Source organism: Malaclemys terrapin, chromosome 19, assembly GCF_027887155.1.
Source record: "Malaclemys terrapin pileata isolate rMalTer1 chromosome 19, rMalTer1.hap1, whole genome shotgun sequence".
NCBI lineage: Eukaryota > Metazoa > Chordata > Testudines > Emydidae > Malaclemys > Malaclemys terrapin.
Window position 1 is genome coordinate 20,198,509 of NC_071523.1, and position 19,593 is coordinate 20,218,101.

A 19,593-nucleotide genomic window follows, 5' to 3' on the forward strand; every position below is an offset into this window, starting at 1 on the left:
GAATCACAAAGACTGCTTTGAAAACGTCAACCAAAGTCTTCACTCTTTCCTTTCAGACACGGCTTTTACATGCTCTGAAGTTCCTAAGTAGTTCTGAAGCATTATGGCTTGTCAGGGTGCATTAAAATTTCATCTATTTATTGTTTGCATTACAGAGGGACAGCAGGAGATAAAATAAGGAGACAGCTTAGACCCAGCAGTGGCATATTTGCTTAGAAGGGAAGCATTGTCCCCACTTCCCCTGACCCTGCTAGTGTCCGATGTCTATCAATAAAGGAGTCTTTTTAAAGCTACCACCAAAAAGATCATTATCTATCTTATAAAATATGGCACATACAATACTCCATATTTTGAACTATCCATGAAGTTGTCCAAATAGAAAAAAATATGACTCTAGACTGTATCTAATGCAATGTAAGGCGTCTTCATGGCATATCTTTCTTCTAACAAACAAACATTTCTGTTCTTCAGGCTGAGAGTGCTTAGAAAACCCACTGTAAATTGTGAGGTGATGGTGAAGTCAGTACAAGTGTCTGTGTCTCTGTTTAGAATCAGTGGGCTATCACGCTCTCCATCGATCTTCCTCAGCATGGATCACTCCAAGTAAACACAGGAGGACAGCAAGTGCAATAAAAAGGTAGGTAGAAAGGTCATAAATTTAAATCCCAGGAAGGAGACTGAACCTAGTTGTTTTGATATTATAAACTTCACTTTAAAACTGTAAAAAGCAACAGAGGGTCCTATGGCACCTTTAAGACTAACAGAAGACTAACTTTAAAACTGGGCATCTAGCACATATTTAGGAGAACGGGTCTGGGATAACTGCAGGCCATGAGTCAGTACCCAGCATGGAGTTCCCCTGTTATACACGGTACATCTTTGCGTTTGCTTTTAAATAACCTGATATTTCTCATCTTGACTGGCTAACTTGAGGCCTCTCTCAAGCTAAATGCTATAGACTCAAACGTGTCTTAAGGAAGTTTCTCCAAAGGGCTGACAAAAATTGGTTGCCTAATAGAAGTGTATCTCTAACTAAAGGTCAAACAAAATTGTACGGAAAACCTTGGGGATGCTGTAAAGTGATGGCTTATGACAGGTGATTTCTTTCGAGACTGTGTCTCTGCCTCTCTGACCTGCCAGGCCAACTGCATTTGTCTGCAATGCCCAAGATAACTATCCCCCAAAATGAAGCTTGAGAGAGCAGAGCACTCTCGGCAGGAGGTCCCCACCTCCAGAATTCACTTCAGTGAGAAATGCATCTGAGCATGAGCCCGGGCAGGTTCAGGAAACATTGTCAGAGCACTTTGTCCAGGCTTCTTGGTAATGGCCAGGTCTAGAGTGCTCAGAACTCTGCCGACAGGCCTGGTCTCTCTAGCTAGGCAATTCTATGGGTCCCTCACCTCAGTAGCTGAACACCTCACACACATTCGTGAACATTATGAGTCAGATAGGGCAGGGTTATTACCTGCAATTTAGTGACTGGGAAACAGAGTCCCAGAGAGATTAAAGGCTTTGCCCAGGGTCAGATAGGGAGTCTGTGGCAGAGCTGGGAATTGAAGCCTGATCTCCCGAGTGCCTGCCCCGTGCATTAACTGTAAGTATGTCAGTCTTTTAGCATTGCAGTGCTGTGATGGAACATGATATATTACTCCTCATACTTGGTAAATGGATTTTGGTTTTAATATAAGTCATCTAGAGTGACCTCAGATGCTACGGTGATGGGCAGCTTCTCCACATTTGTAACAATACTGGGCCTCCGTGCACTTTTCACTGTAATGAAATGCACACCGAAGTGTGTGCGTTGGGTAGGAGAAGTTACTGTCTCGTTTGTGATTGGCCTAACTGATCAGCTAATTCAACAGTTACTAGGAGGGCGATGCTTGGCACTTCAGCTGAAATAGAGAGAGATTCTGTGCAGTGATCAGACCCATTGATTTGTCTTAATTTCACAGGGGCATTGCATGGGCTTTGTACAACATCACACCCTTTCTCCTTCCCCTGCCCCCAAATATGAAACTGTTTGTCCTTTGGAATATTTAACAGCTGCCTAAGAACGGAACATAATTCAGTAAACAATGGCTCAGACCTACCAAGGCCTGCAGCAGAGCTCACTTATGCATCTCGGTTCACTCAGACAAGTACTGGAGAATTTCTGACTCTTCCTTTCTGAACTCAACATTTGGAGGCCATGAAAATTTGAATAGGCAAAAATAAATATTAAAGATGCATTACATTGTTCTTCCACTCCTCTGCCTTCTGTGTAGGTTCTATACTGTCTGTCTTTATAGAACCTACATTGTGAGCAGGTACCCTTACGGTGAAAAAAAAATCTATTTTAGGGACATATCCTTCTCTTAGCTCTACAAATGAAATCAATGGGAGTTGCACCTTTACAGATGTGAGTGGAATTTGTCCCTTAGAGGTCAGTGCACAAGAGAAAATCAGCAAATGATGTAACTAATTAATAATCATTAGACACTATGACTTAAATGGAAGTGTCTACTTTTTCTAAGCATAATTTAATTTAGACTTTAATGCATCCACTTTGCTTCTGAACTCCTATATCCAGAACAGCAAAGAAAAAAACGGTAATTGTGCTGGCTGTACCGAATCCTGGAATTCTGAAGCAAAGAGGAATGGCTTGATGTGCTAGTCTACATATCAGTCTTCACAATGATTCTCCAGATCACAGCTATTTGATAGTAGAGCTAGTGTCAGAGCTGAGCTCAACAGCTTTGGATGTGCCAGGAGGGGTGCTGGGATCTCTTCCTCTGTGTGCTTTTGCAAGATATGAAATAAGAAAACCTCCAATCAATATCCACCATTTTCCTGGCTTCTTCTACTCTGAAAGGGGAAACCAACCATTGAAAATGCATGTGGCTGAGCAAAGTTAATTTCAAATGCCACCTCCTCCTGTTTTTTGCTATGAATCTTATTGGGAAGCTAAAGAGAGTCAAAGAGAGAAAACTTGGAAGTGAAAATTAATGTAGAAATGAGAACTTGGTGAAAAATGTGAAGTTGCTATAACCTTTAAAACTGCAATAATATTTCCATGTGCTGAGTCTACTGTATGAGTATTGATTTCAGAGCCGTTTCCTGGTGCAAATCGTATGTAGGGGATGAAACAATCAATGGAAGGTATAAACTGTGATTCTTCTTTCCAGCCAGAACATCTCATCTGTGAGCACAAACTCATTAGTGGTGTCACTAAAAGGGTTTGAAATGTGGAAGTCAGACAGTGTTAAAACTAGCTTTAAATTCTTGTCTCCACTGAACACATCCAATATATATGGTACCAAACCTTAGCCTTGTTTCAGCTTCAGACCCTGCCACAGCCCGGACATTCAAGAGTGCCTTCAAACGTGTATGGTGAAGGTGCTTTTCAGTCCTAACATGATGCCCATTTGAAGTGGGAATATTAGAAGCTTTTTTGAAATTTGCTGTTTTGTATAAAGAGAAACTAAAGGAGTAAAGAATCAATTTCACTTTTGTTTTAATTTCTATTTCTCTCATTTCTACAAAACAGATATTCTTACCCACTCCAGCACTCCCTAAAATGAGCTCCTTGGGTGTTGCAGAATCCTTTGCCCTACTACTTAACCATCCCGCCCCACTGAGTTGCATCTGAATCAAGTAACCTGGAAGTGAAAGAATGTCTCTCTCCCTGGATCAATTTAGTGCCCCATTTTCCCCCAGTCTTTTCTTTTGGGGATCTGATTCCGCACTCGTTTAAGTCAATGGGTGCTAATAGGTCCTTTTACTGGAAGGAGAAGTTGACAATGTTTATTAGCAACACTAACAGTAACTAAAAATAATTGCTCTAAAATAGAGTGCAAAGAGTTGTGCAGAATTCACAGGATCATGTGAATTAGGTCACCGACTGCATACCATGAATTACATATGGTGAATAGCCTTAGAGAATGGATAACAAACCACACATAGCCTGAAAACTGTGTGGGCCAATTTTACATCAAATGCTTTCAAAGATGAATATACAGAAATCTGGATCAGTTCAAGACAAGATACAAAAAAAGGTGTTTGCAGTCAATAACTAAATAATGAGAACATCACTGGTTACAAAAGAAAGAAAGAAAGAAAGAAAGAAAGAAAGAAAGAAAGAAAGAAAGAAAGAAAGAAAAAGAAAGAAAGAAATTGACTATCTGAAGGCAGAGGATCACTTCTTTTATGAGATGGTTATTCTATAAATGTTCATTCTGGGGTTTCTTGTACCTGCCTCAAGAGTAAGTGTCACTGGCTTGTCAGAGATAAGATATAGGACTACATGCATCTCTGGTCTCGGCAGTTGCTATGTTCCTATAGAACAATTGACCAGTTCTAGTTCATATGACCAGTTCTAGTTCAAATCTGGCCCCAGGTTCCACAGCAGCATGAGGTGAGGAAACAGGGCAGGGTTTGGAGACCCACACAAGGGGTCACTGACTTAGATCCTCAACTGTATCTAGGGAGGAGAATTATTTTCCTTCCACAGCCCTTGCAACGATCCATGGGGCAGAGGCGGTGAACTGGGACCTAGAATTCTGTCTGTGACATGAGGGCTGCATGATGTGAGGCTGGGCTCCTGAACTGCAATAAATTTTACCATCAGAGAGCAACACCTACCCGATGAAATCGTTACTATTATTATTATATTTTAAATAAGGACTGCCGACCAGAAAGAAGTTGGTAGAATATTTGTATTCATGAAGGATCTCATGCGTTTTCTCCTCTAAATTGCCTCCTTGATTAGATAGATCAAAAGTGTACCTTGAAAAACCAAGCTCCTTTTATTGATACGACCTATCATTAGTGTAAAAAAATGCCTGACAGGACCTTTCAATTTCCTTGTTAAACACTGATCATTGTATAGCCACCTGCCTGTGAATCTATCCAGTTCATTAGTAAGAAACCTCATTTGCCATTGGAGGCTGGGCTGCAACCCATCCCTCACCGCCTGTGTGTCATTTGCAAACAATGGAAGAATGATGTGCCCATGATGAGAATGCATGTCGCGCTACTTAGCCACATTACCGTATATTTTCACTGCTGTTATCTAATAGAGGCTTCCACAGCTGGCAATATCTGGACACCTTTTTCCATTCCTGTCAGCAAGCTGCTTCTTTTCCATTTTCATCTGTCATCTGAAATTAAATAGTGAAAATCCTCCTGCGAAAATGGAAAGTGCTATCACTCTATTAAAGCATGGGGAGCTATTGCTAATTCATCATGTACCCTTTTCTTTCTCGTTAGGAGTTAAGGGAATGGGATTCAAAAGTAAGGGAAGCGCTTAACAACCTGAGACATAAATTTGGATGCCTCTAAACTCAGGTGCAGCTGTCAAGCCACAGGCAGGGCATAAGGCTTCACTTCCTAGTTTCAGGTAGAACCGTCTTTCTCTGAACTGGCAAGAAAATAATAACTAGGCAAGCTGGAGCTCTGAATAATGTCACAATGCCCCAAAATAATGTGGAGGAGTGCTAGGTAGTATGGGCAGGTGGTCAGCCATCAGTTTGTCTGGTCCAAGAGAGAGGCCTGCTGGCAAGAGCCCGCACTTGGCGTGTCTAACTTCAGCAGAGACTTCGGAGCACGGTCCAGGGCTGTGGTGGTTAGTTCCTATAGACTGTTTTTGAGCTCCACATTCCATAGGGAAATGAATACTTCTGGCCCGGGACCGTACCCAGGGGGATTTCAAGTGGGCTGAATACGGTTGCCTGGGGTGGAATCTTGCCAGGATATCTGTGAAAAGAGCAATAGCTTCAGACCAGAACTTTATGTCTCATCCCAGAAAGACCCCACCAGCAACCCAGAGCTACTAGCACAGTGCCTGAACTTTGGATTAGGACTGACTCTGAGGAAATGACTGATACCAGTACGTGGATCATCCATTTAATTGCAGGTCAGCTCCAAACCTGCTTAGCTTCCGAGACTATCACAGCATGAGATTGCAGGGTTCCTGGTTGCCACTGGCAATCAGAACAAACATGCCAAGGACTGAATGGAGTGGACTTCTCCATAATTGGCCCTTCCCAGGCAGGTTTGAGGCATCCTGCCATAGCAGGGTGTGTGCTGTCCTTGACTTACATGTTATGTCAGTTAACAGAGAGAGTAAAATAAATAAATCTACACACAGCTAATGAGCAGTCCCCACATCTGCAGCCAGCTCTGCTTTTATTCTACATCTGACCCTGGAAAGGGCACAGATTGCTATGAAAATGATGAATTGCCAAGGTTCATCAGGGGAATGGTCATTTCAAGATCCTATTTACTACCTTCAGGCACATGAGGATGAGAAAGGACAGAGGGGAAAGGTTTCAGAAATGTACTTTAAGGCTGAACTTCACCAACACAGAAGAAATTAATTCTGTAGATGCAGTGGAAATGGTAGCCTATAAAGTTAATGAGATAGTACTGAAGGAAGGATAAACAATTAGGAGTATTAGCTGCTAAGATAAACCGAGACCTGTTGCCATCAAAAATACTGAAACTAATTAAATTGGAAAATACAGCGTGAGAGTGCAAAAACAAAAGCAAATAAAGTGAGAGTGAAAATTAACTGGCTTAATATTGCAATGACATTATTATTATTAACAATGGGAGGTGGGGATGGTTTTGATTAAACCCGTTTGTTCTCCCATACCTTTTCTAAAAAATAAAAATAATGGGTGTTTGGGAACACGCAGGGGACATGGAGTTCTGTACTAGAGGATTAATGATGCTCTTGCTTCGGATTCAGGGGGCGGGAGGGAGGGGGAAGCAGAATTTCCTTCTTTATTGGATATTTGGCATCTGCATCAAACTCCTTTTAACATTTGATATCTGGAACACTGAAATGGGGGGTTACTGACACAGATGATTATCTCATCAACCCGGGCTATCTGTTAGGGCCAGATCCTGCTAGTCCAGGGGTGCAGAGAGCCTTACACACAATGCAGCTGCAGTGCAGAGGATGGGGTTAGAGGCTGTGAGAATTCCTCTGCCCCACTGCTTGCTGAAGACCAGGACCACCAGCAGCCCTCTCCCTGGCAGTGCAGTTATGGGGGCAGGTAAAGGACAGGTTCATGTTCATTACAGCTGCAACTATGCCTCTCCACAGGCTAAACCTGGCATCAGGGGGATGAGAGGGCCCCTGTCACAGGGAAGTGCGAAGGTTAGAGAAGTAGCTGTGCTGGTGCTCATCTCTTTGGCGAGGGTGGGCTCTGTCCCCCCTCACTTCGGCAGAGATAGCCTCACATGGTGCTTTTACCCAGGCTTTGTCAGGGCTCCAGAATCTGGTCCTCAGAGCCCAAGGCAGATGCTATCCCATTATTATTACTGAGCACATGTGCATCCCTGAGTTTCTGGCCAGAAACTGAAGGAGAACCACAGACACAGAGCCAGATTCAACTTGGCTGGCACAGAGTCATGCAGACTCTACCCAGGAGGCCAGCCTGCAGCTGGGGAGGTTTTCACCTGGGGGAGAGCAGGTTTAATCCCAAACAGGCTCCATAGGAGACTTGCTGCCGGAGTCTGCTAAGGTCCCTAAATCAAATACATCCACTGTCTGTGCTGGCTCCTCCCCTCCTCTGCCAGCACCTCTCACTTCTCAGGGCTGTGCTATCCCCAGGGCTCACTGGTATAATGGAAGTGGGGGGCATAGTCTGCCACAGGCACAACCCCGGGGCACCCTTGCTGTTGCTAGGGGCCCTATGCCTGGGTTTATCCCTCGAGCGGCTGATGTGGAGCCGGGCTGAATTTGCTCCATGCTCTCAGGAAGCACGTTTTCATGAGCTTTGCAGCCTGAGCTTGCAGGAATCAGGACAGTGGCTTTGGCTAAAGAGCTAGACTTCTGGGCACTTTTCTGACCCGAACCTCTGACCCATGTGCCCTTCATTCATCATCAGCAAGGAAAGTAGCTTGTTCCATAATGGCAGGAAGGGGCAGTCTATCACAGAGCAGCAATGACACAGGGACATGTGTTAAGGAAGCCAATAGGTTCCTGTCAAAGGAAAGAGCTTATTGATTTGAAACAACACAATTGACCCATGAATTGACCCGTGCCGTTGTATACGGACAGCCGTCCCTGTCTGCGCTGGTGCCGAGCACTGGTGCTATCTCCACACAATAGCCAGAGCCATAATCTCTGTGGCACTGGCTGCCAGTAGAATTCTTTGGTTTAGTTCTCCTATGTCACGTCACACGACAAGTGTCTGAGGCTAGACAGGTCCTTGTGCTGGGTAAATGCACGGAGGGGCACCGACAGTAAGTGCAGAGAGAGACCCTTGTGGATATTGGCAGACAGGGTTTTTTTTTTTGGGTGCTGTTGATTAATTGAAAATACCGGAGTGCCTTGCAAAGCAGCTAAAAATTGGCACCACCCCCAGGCTGCCTGTAGCTGTATCAGAGGGTTCAAAGTAGTCTGGCTACTGTCTTTGATGCGATGAATGCCTTTGATTAATTATGGCATGAAGGACTCTGCGATGAGCTTTCAGGAAACAAGAAACCAATGAAATTTACAATGTTCCTGCCAGCTTAGTTCAGGAAAATTTGGAGTCGGTTCTTCCTCTCAAAAGCACTGCATCTGCAGGCCAGAGCATCCAAACGGGGCTGCTTTGCTTCACCCCCTCCTCTTTCTGGGATTCATTGTCTGATTCCATTCCATTCCATCGTCCGACTGGTCACGTTTCTGGGTCAATCGGAACTCCCCTGGGCCAGGGGAGTCACCCAGAATTTGTGAAAACTACTCAGTGAGACAGTCAGGTGCAGCGTTTGCAGAAATGACCCTCAGTTCCAGGTCTGGGAGTCTGCAAAGTTCTTTTTGCTGCTTATTAGCAAAATCAGTGCCAAGCCTGAGCAAAATGAAGGAACAACACTGTCAGAGCAAGCAAAGGAAGGACACATCTTCTGTAAAACATAGGAGCTTTCTCATGGCTTCTCTGTGAACTTATGAAACCTACCGAGACCTTGTAAGAATTTAACTACTAGTCTGGGTATTGGGGAGAGATGGGCAAAATAAACAACAAAAATAACAATAATAAAATTGTTTTCACTCCTGCACAGAACCTTTCATCCATGGATCTCAAATCACTTTACAAAGGAGACCAGGTATCCTTATTCCTGTTCTATGGATGGGGAAACCTGTCCAGGAGAAGGGGATATTTTCAAAGGCGCAAAGGGGAATTAGACACCCAGCTCCCATTGGCTTTGGGGAGTGAGCTTTAAGAACAGACTTCCCACAGGAGTGGTTGGGGGCAACAAATCTAAATGGTTTTAATATAGAGCTTGATAAGTTTCAGAACAGGATTACATGACAGCATTGCCTGCAATAGCAGGGCCCTGGACTCGATGACCCAGGAGGACCCTTCCGGCCCTATGTTTGTAAGTAGGTATTGCAATGCCCTTTGTATCTTCAAAGGTCTCCCCTGAAGTAACTTGCTCAATGTCACACAGTAAGTCAGTGACAGAGCTGTGAAAAGAACCCAGGTCTCCTGACTCCCAGCCCGTGCGCTCCCCACATGCTTTCAATTAAGTCATAAGCCCACTACCTCTGCACTTCATTGATTTATTTCAGTTTAAAAAGTGTTTACTGTTTTGTAAAACAGAGAGAAAAAGAGAGAGAAAAAACATAACAAGTGTTTTAACATGGCTGGGAACATGAAACAGAACTAGCTTTAGCAAAACAAAACAAAACAAAACAAACACCTGAGCACGGACACTTAAAGCTCTCTTTTTAAATGTAATTCATGGGAACATAATAATTTTTCCATTAATTAAATAATGTATGACTCTGCTAGCAAAAAATGTTAACCTGAAGGAAAATCTTTAGCTGCAAACACTCCATAGGGTCATTTGTAAAGCTTAACCATAAGTGGACTTTATTAATCTAGCATTTGCAGTAGCTTTAGAGGTTTTGCAGCATTCCAATGACTTTGCCAGCAGTCACTACTTTTATCTACTTTTCAAAACTTAGATTTGTAACTCTTGTGGCCCTGGCCAGTCCTGAAGGCCAAGATTTTCCAAAGTGACTAGTGATTCTGGGTGCCCTGAGGTAAGCACAGAGGGCCTGGTTTTAAAAGGGCAGGTGCTCAGCACTGTCTGAAAATCAGGACACCCCAAAAGTGGAGACCTTCAAAATTATTAGTTGCTTGTGAAAATCTTGAGTTGTTTTAAGCGGTCAAGTCACCATTTCCTGGCATTGAGGGACTGATATTTTTGCTCTATGATATTTCTGAGAAGGCAAAGGTAGCCCTTTGTTCTACTTCTTCCAGAGGAGCTGGAACTGGAGCCGCAGCCCCTTCTTGAAGTGGTTTCCATTATTTACAGGGTTTGCAGTTCGGTTAAATGGCTGTCAGCTCCCCCACTATACAAATTGTTCCATCACCCCAGGCTTCCTCACCTGTGTATTGAAACCTAACACTGTATACTAACAATTTAAAAAATAAACAAAATGCATTTGGGAGCGTGACTGAATTCTGAGGAGCATGTGCTTGCACAAACACTTGATTCCTTTACTGCTTTATTGTGTTATGAATTTTGTTTTAAGAAATTAATGAGGAGAGTTGTGGTGACAATAATCGACTGCAAATAGAAATGCCCCTTGACACATGGGAAGGCTAAGGAATAGCATGAGAAAGAGCAAAAGCAAAAGGCAACTGCACACTAACAACATGGGCAGTGCATCTACTTAAATATCCCGATGGTTCTGTCTGAGTTAGTGCTATTCGGTGGGTTATTACTGCTGATTTAATGTCTGCTTGCAGCTCCGAATGTACGGTTCTGCTGGCTCCTCAAGTGCAAGCACATTTGGTTGTGCTCTGCTTTGAAAATGTCTGTTTCCATTTCAGAGCATTTATGTGAGCATTGCCGGTCAACGAGGGCCTAGCCGAATGTGAGAAACCCAGGGGACGAGTCCCTAATAGGCAATGTTTTCTAACCCCTGGAATACTAGAGACCTAATATAGCCCCTTCTCAACAATAGCACTTCAGGCTCCTACCACGGCCACTGTACAATAGCCTTTTTCTGGCTTCAGACCCTTAACTGCTCTAGTCAGCCACTGTCTGGCAGAGACCTCCAGAAGAGACATTAACTCTTAAATAATTGGTTCCGTTTAAAGGGTTTAGCACCAAATTAATTTTATGGTTTGCCACCCAGAAATAATTCCACTTTAAGTGGTCAGACTTGCCTGTGGCACCCAGGGAGACAATGAGTGGGCTATGTGCTGCTTGCGTGAGATCTCAACAGTATACAGGGCTGGTAGTCTTTCCTCTGGGAGCTCCCAGCATGTCTAATCAGGTCTGATGAGGTGAGCTAAACAGAGGGCCGATGCCTTAGCCACGGTTTCATCCAGCGTTGCAGTGGGTGTGATGCGCCCTGGAACAAACCTGAGACTGACAACATTCAGAGAATGAAAAATCAGATGCCAGGATGAGGAGGCTTCAGGCAAGAATCTGTTTTATTCCAAAGGGGAAGGAGGCAAAATTCCTGGCTATATGCGGAGACCTCATTCCCAAAGCCATCTGGCCCCTGTCCTCGTGGAGAATATAAAAGCATTAGTGATTTCTCTGAGCAGGGATACAGATGTGCCGATAGCACAGACTGTCTCGCTCCCTAATTATTGTGGTGGGATTAACTCACTCAAATGAAGATTGCATAATAGATTTACATTTGTCTGAGATGCTCTTTGAGAACAACAGAAAACTTACATAAAACTAATGAATGGCTTAGTTTGTTTTTCCATCATGTCCTGACTGGGCAGGAGATCGCATCACCTGGGCGAGGGGTGAAATCTCAGGCACAGCGAAGGCAATGCAAAACTCCCACAGATTTCAATGGGGCAGGGATTCTACCCCTTCTCGAAAAGCCCACTTTGCTGCCTCATCTCAATCCCTGGCTCCAGAGACACAGAACTTCGGTAAAAAATAACATTCCTTCTGCGTCCATGTGTGGGAGAGTTAATCACCGCTACATTTCCAGTCGACTGCATAGGATTTAGAGTCAGCAGAGGCTGGGCGGCTAAACTCCAAGGGTGGAAGGCCATCCAGTGCTGTACACACTCCAGTCATTCTTCAAGATCCCTTTTAGTGAAGAATAATTTACATATTTAGCAAAACATGTGAGTTTTTAGGTTTCATGCTGATTTGAGATCCATGGGGTCTATTCTCTTTCTGACATATGCGCACAGCGCCTGATTATATTTGCATTTCTAGGACTGTCCATCAAGAGGTTTGCTCCGCAGGCAGTGTGCAGTATTGAAGGAAGTGCCATGCATTCATTGCTATTGCCATGTCGACGCCTGTCTCTGTGCCACAGACGATGCCAGTCTTGATTGCTCATTTGTAAGATTTCCTAACAAGCTCGTTTGTGCTTTCTCCCTTGCTGCTCCTTATCAAAGGAGGAGCTCCACAGAAACATCTACAAGGCCACCTCATTGTCTCCCTTCAAATCCCTCCTTAAAACTAACCCTGCCTTGGTCCCTACACAACACTTGACAACAGCGCCCTGACTGCTGCTTCTCATGCTTTGTCATTGCCCTCTTGTGTTGTGCTCTTCCTGCCTGTTTGTTGTGTCTCATTTGATATTTAGATTGTAAGCTCTTCCATGCAGGGACTGCCACTGAGTTATGTGTGTGTACCTTTCCTTAGCACTACGGTGCTGAAATCTGTAGATGCTTCTCTAATTCTAATAACAATAATTTGCTAACTAAAGGTAATGTTAAAAGAGTCTCATATTTCAAATCAGTTCTATGCTGCCTCCTATTGGCTCCCCTAAGAACAACATCAAAAGGGATTCGCCTCACACTTGCCCAGGTGTGAGGTGAACAAATTCAGGTAATCTGTGAGAGCAAAACTGTAGCATTATCACAGCGGATCAGCTGCAAGGGAAGGCAGCATGGCCTAGTGGATTGGCCAGTGAACTGCGAGTCAGGAGACCTAGGTGTCACTCCTGGCTCTGCCATTGACCTGCAAGTCACGTCACCACCCCGTGCCTCAGTTTCCCCATCTGTAAGTGGGGATAATGATATTGATCACCTTGGCAAAGTGCTTTGAGATCTACGGATGAAGAACCAGGTATGTAGGTATTATTATTCACTATGATACTTACTTATCTTAGCAAGGATGTTTGAATTCTAGAGATGGAAGAGCTAATTATTAATAATTATATTTATTATTAGTCTGAAAACACTTTGGAATAGAGAGCTGTCTTTGACAGACACTTATACTGCTAGAAGAATAATAAATAATAATATTAAAGCTATGAACAGATGCTTTATCTATCTGCAGTGTGATAGATAGAGACTGATGATAATCCCATATACCTGCCAAATATTCACCCAAAAGACAAGGTATATATAATGTCTCAAAGGAAGCGTTACAACTTCTCATCAGAAATCTAGTGGCATTTGGGAAACTAGCAAGAGCCAGAAGAAAATTTATAAGAAGGTATGAATTAAAGAGACAAAATTAAGATGAACAAATTCAAAGGATTTACCTTATCCATTCTGTTAGTAAATCTCTGATTATTAATGAGATAATCTGACAAATGTAATCTACTGAATTATGCCTTACTTCTTACATTTCACTCATCTGAGATGAGGAAACCAAATTGGTCTGTTTCATTTCTTGGTTCTTGTGGGCTACCCAATACCTATTGCCTTCTTTATTCAAACTGGAACTATACTAAACAAAAATGTGTTGTGACAGAAGGTCAGGTTCCCAAAGGAATTTTGATGTCTAAGAGATGCAAATAGGCACCTGGTGAGACTGACAAAAACACCTAAATAGATTAGGTCCCCCCACCCCTTGAAAGGCACTGCACAGCAATGGTTAAATTACCGGTACATCAAGCCATTTTCACAGATGTTAAAAGCAGTTGTGAAAATATTATGTTTCAAATTAACTGTCATTAAACCCTTGACTTTATTTTTTACAAAACCTCAATCGAAGAACATAAGAACGGCTGTACTGGGTCAGACTAAAGGTCCATCCAGCCCAGTATCCCGTCTACCGATAGTAGCCAATGCCAGGTACCCCAGAGGGAGTGAACCTAACAGGTAATGATCAAGTGATCTCTCTCCTGCCGTCTATCACCACCCTCTGAAAAACAGAGGCTAGGGACACCATTCCTTACCCATCCTGGCTAATAGCCATTAATGGACTTAAGCTCCATGAATTTATCCAGTTCGCTTTTAAACCCTGTTATAGTCCTAGCCTTCACAACCTCCTCAGGCAAGGAGTTCCACAGGTTGACTGTGCGCTGTGTGAAGAAGGACTTCCTTTTATTTGTTTTAAACCTGCTGCCCATTAATTTCATTTAGTGGCCCCGAGTTCTTATATTATGGGAACAAGTAAATAACTTTTCCTTATTCACTTTTTCCACACCACTCATGATTTTATATACCTCTATCATATCCCCCCTTAGTCTCCTCTTTTCCAAGCTGAAAAGTCCTAGCCTCTTTAATCTCTCCTCATATGGGACCCGTTCCAACCCCCTAATCATTTTAGTTTCCCTTCTCTGAACCTTTTCTAATGCCGCTATATCTTTTTTGAGATGAGGAGACCACATCTGTACTCAGTATTCAATCTGGGGCCTTGACTGTGTCGCTTTAACCTCATACTCCAAGGAAAGCACTCAGACACAGAGCGACAATGCATCCTACTCAGGAACATCCATGCATGTGCTTAATTGCTACAATACTTGCATGGGCCCCAATCCAGGAAAGCACTTAAGCATGTGCTTAAATCCATTCCTATTCAGGACAGCACTTAATTACTGTCCTAAAAAGGGATGCTTTGTCAAGTGGTGGCCATGGTATGTGACATCTTAGCACAGTGGGAGGGAAATCCAGAAAATGCTGTACACTCCAGGGGATAAATCCATCAGGGTTCAGTTTGGTTTTGATTTTCAAATCTTGAAGAGTGCTGCAAAGAAATTAACTGAAGAGATTTAAGGAGATGACTCAATGATCAGCTTGTCAGCTCGAGATGTTATATTGTTAAAGTGACCTTCCCCGTTTAATCAGTCATCCACAGAATACCAGGCAGCCTCATCTGCAGGCCAGAGTTTCAGTTCAATTCAGGAATTTCGGCGTGTTTATGTTTTTCCAGTGAAGTAATAAAGGCCCTAGAAGCAGCTGGGCAGGTTGAAGAGCTGGTGCTTCAAAGCCGCTCGTTAGAGTGTAATGACATTTCTGAGACTAAATGTCCATATGAGCAGCAGGCAAAATCCTTGAGTATCTATGGCTTGATATATGGCACCCATCAAGGAGAAGCTAGGGTTGAGGTGCATGCCAGGACTCAACTTGACATCCAACTGTCTGCTCCTAATGGATATAAATTGTTGCCTTTAGCACTGAAAAAGCTGAATAGATACAAATATTACCAATATCTTAAAGGTGTACTGGGCCTTGTTATCCTTGGGTAATTGAGGTTATGTGCAATTGTTCTCTCTTATCTGTCAGTGTCTCTCTTGGCAACATGCTGAAGCAGAAAACTCAAGGATGAATTGCTATAAACTTGGTAAATTTACAGAACCCAGAAATACCGATATGCCGACTGAGGCACTTTGACGGCAAGGTCTGGCCCTCCAAAGCAAATGATCAGCTATGCAGAATAAGAAGCCTATGTACTGCTTTCCAGCTACCCGCATATTTCCCACTGATATCAGTGGGAGATTTATACTACGTGTACGAGAGAACAGATTCTGATTCTCCTGCTGTTCACACCAAACTAACTTTGGGTCTTCTACCTGGAAAGTTCAGCAAGGACAAAAATATTCCTTGAGCTATGAGATGCTGGTATATAGCCTAGGATGTTATAGTGTCTAGTACACAGTACTTGGATGGTTTTGGTTAGACCTGAGCAAATAATTATAGGGAAACATTTATACAGTTCATGTTGTCTTTGTTTGTGAAAGGCCTGTGAACAGACAGTGAAATTCTCAAATGGATTCATAACTCTTTCCTAATTTCTTCAGGGAACATACAATTTGTACTCTTTGGTAATTCCATGTTTCTGTTCCCTTATTGGATGATCTTCTATTTACCTACCAACATCATTGTATATAAAGGCTGTGCTGGTTAGTAGTTACATGTGTCATCCAACCAATGAACAGAAACAGTCCATGTGACTAACCAACAGCAAGTGAATTTCAAAGATGTAATGCTTTGTAATATTCATACTTCATACTGTGTTGGTTGGTTCCATAAGTCACACACTGTTCTTTCTGTTTCCTGATGGAATGGCTTATGTAACCACACAAATCATGTATTTTACAGCTGAATGTACAAAGCAACATTCACTGTCAAGAAATATTCAGGCATTCAAGCTTAAAATTTGTTTTTTGCAAGCATTCTGGCTAATAAAGCTCCAACACTTAAATATCCTTGGAAAGTGCTCACAAAAGGGTTGCAAATATGTCCAATCTCTAATTCACTTTTCAGTTCTAAAGAACAGTCTGACTTTTCTCCATTATTTGCTCAGCTCTAGTTGCAATGTCAATTCTTACCACAATGGGGGACACAGAAGCATTCCATACAAGTCATAACGAGTCAGTGTGTTCACATACAGTGCTACTAAAAACTCTCAGCAGATATTAGCCAAAATGACCATGCTGAAATATTAAACATCATTTAAAAAAGATTCAGAAAATTCCAACTCTGTTAAGTGCATTTGAAAATGACACAGGAGTTCACAGACTTCCCTCCCTCCCCCTTTGGCTATCTCAGCAAAGATACTGAAGACTAGATGGGCCACAGAGACCGAGCTGCAATATTCATTGCTATAGGTGGCTGCTCCGAGCCAAGATGGGAGCAGACTGGTGGGAGCTAATCCTGCACCATTTCTGCTCCCGCTGTGCATGAGTAGAGGACTTTTGTTGCCAGGGATGAAGATGCTACTTAACCAATTGTTTTAAGTTCGCTGTGAGGGTTAATCAAAACCTTTTACTTTCCCGAAGATTAATGTAACTTCAAAGGTCAATCAAAGCCATGCTCCTCTCCTCACTCTTTTCCTACATACACAAAAAGTTATGTTGATGCTATGAAAATGACCCTTAGATTTCCACCAGCAGATTTTTTAATATGGCACCATTCCTTTCAACCTGCAGCTACTATAAAGAAGACAGATCACCTTTCTTGTGTTTAAAGGCTTTTAAATAGAGAGCAGAATTGATTTTGTCATCTGAAGCAACATTCATTTAGCTTGTCAGCAAGAGGTTGTCAGTAATACTATGCATCTATTTGTTTGTATACAGATGTAAGGACAGAATAGATATATTGTTTTGCTATCATTCCAAAAGTTTTAAGTTGAAATTTTCTTTTCCTAGTCATTTCACAAAGATCTGCTTCCTCTCACAGTGAAAAATAATTTTGAAGTCACTTCAGTTAGATTCATCAGCAGTTTAAAAACTCATTTGCTTCAGATAGTTTTCTTTTATAATGTTTATTTTTCCTTCTTACAAATTCTACTTGATGGGACTGAATGTAAGTTAGTGTTTTAGTTCAATGCAACATATCTCACAGATGTATGCAAACACTAAGACATAACACATAATGCTTCTCTTCTACTGCGTGCTTATGTTGACACATAAGACTTGCCATATTGAATCAGACCACTGTAGTATCCTGTCTCCAAGTACACTCTGAACCATAGCTGTAGTGGCTCTGATACAGGGCCCTCTGAAGGGATGGGTGGTCAGGGGAGAGGTGATACAAGGATCCAAGGAGTTCTCCTCTCTAAAAGAAAGAGCATCATTTTGCAATGTCATTAGCATTGCTCGCCCTCAGCCTCAGCGAGACCCACATGGGATGGGATGGCAGCGAGCTGGTTGGTTTTCATGCAGGTGATTCCACCAACAATGTGATTGATGTGACAAAATAATCCATCAGCAAAGGCAGCCCCTGGCAGTCCTGATCCTTTCCTTCTGTGCAGGGAGGTCTGCAAATTGCATCCACACGGCCCTGGTGACAGCAAATGTGCTGGGTGACGTGTGTGCTATATATCACTTTCCCCACAGCTTCCTGCATGCTCATTTCACAGGTGTAGCAGGAAGGTTAATGGCTTTCATCGGCTGAGGAGCCAACGCAGACGAATACAAACGGAGGGCAGTTACCTCCCAGCTCAAGTTTACACTCCAGATAAAACAAATTCCTCATTCTAATTCCATTTCCCAAATTCCCAAGAAGAGATTGTAAAGCGTAAGCCATGAAGGGAAAAGTAATTACCTTTTTGTGGCACATTTGCACATCATTTTTATTACTATTCATTCTTTGCATGCATGTCGCTCCTTTCTGATTTATTCTTATGCTTTTCAGGTGGAACAATGTTAATGTTTGCAGATCCTGTTTCTCAAGAGGAAGTTTTAACTCTTTCTGCACACAGCCACATTTCAGCCACCTTGGTAAATGAGAGAGCGGGGGAAACTCTAATACATAGGGGGCTGTGGGGGCTGCCGCTGGCTCAGTGGCTTGACCGTAGATTTCCTCACTGTGCCTAGAGGCAAAGCGCACTGGGCTTTCTTCTCAGGAATCGCCCTGGGGGGGCAAAGGGGCTGTCCTGGCATGTGTTTACATCGTGGGGTGGGAAGAAACAGAGAGAAGATCTTATATTCCTTTATTTATGCTGAGGGGATAGGGGAGGGGTGTTGATGGAATGTCCAAGTCACGGAGGGGCAGGAAGGGAGTTGGGGGAAGAACCTAAAGATGCAAGGACATTTTAGTACTCCACAGAGAGTGCTTGCTGCAATCTTAGCATCTGGCCACTGGGCTCATGGTACAAAGTTAGATTCCCCCACCCTTTCCCTGACAGCCAAGTCCAATGTGAACCTGAATCTTTTCCACACAATACAAGTCTAATTAGCATTTTCTTTGTCCTTTGTCATTTTCCCCAGCTGTCCCTGTACTTCCTTGTCATGGCTGGAACTGGAAGCAGGCGGTACTGTGACAACATAAGAAAGCCCAGACTCAGGGTAATTTCCTCCCACCTGACGGGAAGCTGGGCATTCTAGATGTCTCACAAGAAAGCATATGAACATCAGGCTTCCAATCTGAATTTGCAAGCCCAGGTAGTTGGGAAAAGGCTTGGAGAAACATCCAAACTCTCACATGGTTGTGCGAACTAAATATCTAACCATCTGAGGTCTCCCCTGTGGTGTATTTAGTCGTGCAACTGTGATGCCTTTGGTTTCTGTATTCTGCACCTTTAAATCTGCAAGGACTCAGCTGTCTGCAGAGACGGGCAGCCATTTTGTGTTCAAATGACTGTAAGTTGTCAGAGGAGCCATAAACACTGTCTGCCGTCTCATGCAGTCTTTGCTTTCATTCTTTCTGGTTCTTGGGACCTGCTTTTCAAAGATATTTAGGCACCCAAAAATGAGGGTAGGCACTTTGTGGGATTTGCAAAAGTACCTAAGCAGGTTAAGCATCTGCCATTGAAACCAAGGTAATATCAAGCAGGACAGGGGCCTAGCCACATCTTTAGGCACCTGGGTACCTTGAAAATCCTGGCCCCTAATTTGAAATCAGGCAGGGAGTGTGTCTTTGCTCTAAGTGTCTGGAGAGGCACAACAATCCACAACACAAGCAGTCATTCCGTTTTGCTTGGAGGAGGATCTTTAGGTGAGAA

At 43.1% G+C, this 19,593-nt stretch overlaps 1 long non-coding RNA gene across 1 annotated transcript; it reads left to right on the forward strand.

Moving 5' to 3' along the window:
* Window positions 1-508: 508 nt before the first annotated feature.
* LOC128826229 (uncharacterized) lies at window positions 509-19,232 on the forward strand. Its single transcript, XR_008442819.1, has 3 exons — window positions 509-637; window positions 18,285-18,370; window positions 18,860-19,232. It is a non-coding gene; the product is annotated as an uncharacterized LOC128826229 (long non-coding RNA).
* Window positions 19,233-19,593: the final 361 nt, after the last annotated feature.